The sequence below is a fragment of the Musa acuminata genome, unplaced genomic scaffold (genome assembly GCF_036884655.1).
Source record: "Musa acuminata AAA Group cultivar baxijiao unplaced genomic scaffold, Cavendish_Baxijiao_AAA HiC_scaffold_1138, whole genome shotgun sequence".
Lineage (NCBI taxonomy): Eukaryota > Viridiplantae > Streptophyta > Magnoliopsida > Zingiberales > Musaceae > Musa > Musa acuminata.
Window position 1 is genome coordinate 4,574,433 of NW_027021350.1, and position 5,077 is coordinate 4,579,509.

Below are 5,077 nucleotides of genomic sequence, written 5' to 3' on the forward strand. Positions count from 1 at the left end.
TCTTCCATTCTTTAGGCTGCTGCTCCTCTTTCTCTTCTCTCCCAATTTCTCCCCTCTTTTTTTTTCTCTCAGCAAAATATTACTTACTAGATTAAGAAGTAAATGCATGTATATTATTAATTTAGATTTTGATTATTCAACATCGAATGCTCATTCCGAACTAATCATGATCTTAATCCATATCCGGTATCGGGTGAAGATGTCTTCGAACCAAACTCTATAAAATTATATTAATAGTGTACCGAATAAAACTCTTTGATTCTTAAATTATATTAAAGAATAAATGATCTAAGAGAGTTCAGATCTCAAAACATATACTTCACGGGCCTTTTTATATAGTGAGAGGTCAAAGATTATTATACTCTACTTCCATATATCATCTCTCTCTCTCTCTCACACACATATATATATATATATATATATATATATATATATATATATATATATATATATATATATATATATATATATATATATATATATATATGGATCTGACATATATGACTTACATTTATTTATTGACGAAAAGAAAAATCGACAATGACTATTCCGATTCATGACATTCATATTGGATTTATATAATTAGTCGACAGATGGAGAGTTCCCATCTTCTTCTTTGTTAATTAACCTTTTGCCGTAACAGACATATGTCATACGAACAGATCACCCAACCCAAATCATCTGTGCAGGATTCATGAGCATCGACTGTGGCGTCACTCGTGGCTATACGGACTCCGAAACTGAAATACTATACCAAGTCGATGAAGGATACATCGACATAAGGTGTGACTGTAGTGTGCTCGTGCATGTAAAACGTTTTTCCGGACAGAGTTGTGTCAAAATGATTCATGGAGCCCATTTTCTATTTTGAAATGAATATTAAAATTTGTTCCGAGGGAGCTACAATAATCATCTATATGGCATGGCTGATGCTATGATGCTATTTGGTGGACATTGGCTTAACCTGCAAAATTAACAGCTGATGCTATGATGGGGATAAAGAAATTATATCAGGTGAAGATATGGCAGGGTGATCCTTGTGCTCCACAGCAATTCATTTGGAGTGGAGTAAATTGCACCTACTCAAGCTCTGGTACCCCAAGAGTCACCTCATTGTAAGCTCCAAGATTTGGTTGTTTTAAAAGACATCAATAAAAAGCACTGATTCTGATGTAATGATTTCTACTTTATTTTCTTTTGCAGAACCCTCTCTTATCATGGGTTGAATGGTGCTGTACCAAATGCTTTGGCTAATCTGAAGGCCCTTAACTATTTGTAAGTTTCTAAATTTATCGTCAGAGGCTGCTGGCTAGCAACATCATGCAGACAACTTGAGAACAATTTGTAGATGTTGCATGAAATTGACTTGTTACCCTTTTTTACCTGTGTATTTTATTCATTTCTAATCTCCTTTTTCTAACTCCATAAACAAAAGGCTTTTGTTTTTTCATGTTAGTTGCCAAAATTAGGAATGCAGATGGACCAGTTTACAACCCAAAGCATTAGCTTGGGGTTTTCTTTAACCACATCCTATAACATCCGAACTGAACTAATATGGCTTTACTCATGCAATCTGGTTTCCAAGGACCAAAGTTATAGAGATCAACATGTAGCTACTTTTTTTTTAATGAAATTTCTTATGAAAACATATCAATAACTAATGTAATCCATGTATTTTGTCTCAGTGACTTGTCAAACAATGATTTAATGGGCCCAATACCGCCCTCTTTAGAAGAATTGACATCACTCAATGTGCTGTAAGAACAGATTTTTCTCTCTTACACAATTCACCTGGTGCATGCGTTTTCAATATCGAAAACTTCAATTTTGTCGTGCACATGCTTCAGGACTTCTCTCTCCACATATTATATGCTAATGGTTGAGAAAGATCAAACTTTTTGCAGAATTTTGTCAAATAACCGACTCAATGGGCCTATTCCAGCTTCTTTGTGTGATGGACAATCAAAAGGATTACTTGAGTTGAGGTTTGTGCTGTAGTCTAACTTCCCAAATCTTCCCACAATTCCTTCTACCTGAGACTAATAATTATATCTTATGAATTCTGCAAAGAGTGGACAACCATCCGGATATATGTCTCTGTCATAGTACATGTCAAATTGGCAGCAAAGGAAGGAAGCTTGCTACATTCACCATTGTGCTGATCGCTGTCGTCCCAGCGCTGATTATACTGCTGCTCCTATCATCGCTTTTATTCTTCTTCTTGAGGAGAAAAAAATCTGCAACAAAATTATGTAAGTGGTTTTAAGCAAGTAATAGCTTATAAACATACAATTATGTTGTATTATGTCCTTCTCTTTTTCAACGAAAGGCAATGTTAGATGTGAGATAGAACTCTTCTTAGCTGTATAAATAATATCAGGACATGTCTGCTCTGATATCATAGAGAAAAATAACTTCTTTTATTGCTGAAAAGATTTCTTTTCTCTTTTATATAGGGTAACAAAAGTGAGACTCTCGTCAAGCAGAGATTTCTAACTTGGTTTCTGTATCTGCCGTAGTTGTTAGCGTTCAAACAACTTTTTTATCTAAATATTTTTTGGTTTAGTTGGAGCAAACATCTATCCAGTTGTAAGCTTATGGTAGATACCACACTCTACTTCAAGGGAAGTTTTGTATTCCCTAAGACCATTCGTTATGATGAACCTTCCCAACTCTGATTTGGGTTGTAATTATGCTGATCTTTTAAACTGCAAACTAATTTAAGTAAAAATAAATATTTTTAATTATATTGGAAACACTTCTCTGTATATATCGGATGCTTTAAATGTAATATCCCTCATTTTTAAAATAGTTATAAGGATTTGTTTGTAACGTAAGGATCAATTTTGAAATGTTCATAAAGCACCCATTTATAAAATCTAAAGATATATTTGTAAATATAAATAATATAAGGATTGAATTGTAAAAAGAATAAAAAGACAAAATATCTTCCATTGTCTCTACATCTCTGCCTTCTTCCTTAAAATCTGGAGAAGACAGCAAGCTGTGGAAAACAGCCAAGGATTTTGGGCTTAGGGTTTTTGCTCAAATCCTTTTATTTGGGATCTATTTCTTCAAAGTCAAGTATTCTAACCCTTTTCTATTACAAATCTAATCTCTGCTTTTGCCTTGAATATAAGAAATTTGAAGAGTTCTAGCTTTGCATCTTATATCCCTTTCGTTTAGATGTAAAGTTTTAAATATGAACATTTCAAGATTTATAACATATCTGTCTCGTTTTTGCTATAACTTTTTGTACTGAATTCTGATTTGGGTAAAACTTATTTTATCTAAAAATAGACTCATATATTTTTCTTTTTATACCTTGATTGATATATTCGGAGTTCAAATGACTGCCCAAACATCTATTTCAATTGACCATATGAATTCTATTAAATAAATATCGTAATTTTTTATCTTTCGATACTAAACTGCTTATAACTCCTTGTTGGAAACTCATATTAGTGCAAAACATACTTTGTTGGAAATTAGACGCGTTGAGTACCTTGATTAAAAGATTTGGAGCTCAAATGCTACCTATACTTCTATTTGAATCGACCTTGTGAATTTTGCAAAACAGAGATATTGTTCTCTGACCTTTCGTTATTATATTGCTTGTAACAGTTTGTTGAAAAATTTAATTTATATAAAATATAATTCTTTGGAAACTAGATTCATAGATTTATCTTTCAGTACATTACTTGAAAGATTTAGAGCACAAATACATATCTAAACATTTATTGGAATCGATCCTATGGATTATGCAAAACAAAGATTTTGTTCTCCGACCTTTGGTTACCAAATTATTTTTAACTCCCTGTTGGAACCTCCAATTTGTATAAAACTTATTTTATCTTGAAGTAAATTGATATATCTTTCCAATGATGCTTTCTTGAATAAATTAGAGCATAATTAATTATTCGAATTATTTGTACAATGTTTGTCACAAAATCTGTCAGAACATAACTTTTGACAATTTTGTCTATTCTTGTTTCTTCTCTTTGAAATTGAATTTATCTAGAATTCTTTCTTTCTTCAATTGAGCCTTATATAATTATCGTGAACTTTTATATTCTTTTATCTCTAATTCTTTCCATATCTGAATGCATTATGCGAAAGTTTGTGTTAGCATCGTACACTGGTGTTTGTGGGATAATGTGAACCTTTACTAAAAATGGGAAATTGAGTTATGTTTAGAGCCTGCGATGCTTTTATCATCTCTCAAATGGGGCAGACTCATGTTTGATGGTCGTTTAGAAATGGATGAATCATATTATGTTGTGATCCCACTTCACTCTCTGTGTTTTTGATATGATATCCAAAGTATTGTATATGAGTTTCTATGTATACTTTGGATAAGAATGAAATGAATACAACGTCAAATATGACATTTAAGCTTATGTTTCTCATTTGTTCTTTCGATATGCTTCAAAATGTTTCATATATCATTGATATGCTTCGAAATATTTCATACATCATTTATATGCTCCGAAATATTCCATGCACCATTGATAGGTTTCGAAATGCTTTTTACGTCATTGATATACTGCAAATGCTCTTTACTTTATTTGTTACGAGTAAAATATGTTTTGAATGAAATGATATTTGTGATTCTGTATTTAATGAGATGATATCTAAGAATTCTTATATCCCTATCTTACATTTCGATACCATGTTTGTTTGAAACTATCCTCTCTCACCATGGTTACGTTAGTCACTTGCTAAGCTTTGTAGCTCACTTCATTGTTATATGAATTTTTCAGGATAGCTTGTCGCTCGTTAAAATGTTAGAATTGGGCTAAGGCAATGGAAAGCTATTCAAATTATTGACAGGTCTTTCTGGGTTGTTATATTGTGGTTATTGTATAAGTATATTTTGCATGTAATGAAATGTGTCAGCAAATTTGGATTGATATATCATGTAAAAGCTTTAAAAGATCTTATGTTTGAGATTTTAGAAGGTTAAGTTAGTTTTACAATGATATAAACTTATGGTAAATATTTGGAGTTTTGATTGTATAAATTCTTATGCTTGTGGATTTATAAGTGTGGTTAATGATTGTTAAGTTTGCTTGAA

The 5,077-nt window shown here is 31.9% G+C and overlaps 1 long non-coding RNA gene across 1 annotated transcript; it reads left to right on the forward strand.

Annotated features, from left to right (window-relative positions):
- The first annotated feature begins 1,226 nt into the window (after window positions 1-1,226).
- LOC135671213 (uncharacterized) lies at window positions 1,227-5,077 on the forward strand. Its single transcript, XR_010512663.1, has 3 exons — window positions 1,227-1,985; window positions 2,071-2,252; window positions 4,764-5,077. It is a non-coding gene; the product is annotated as an uncharacterized LOC135671213 (long non-coding RNA).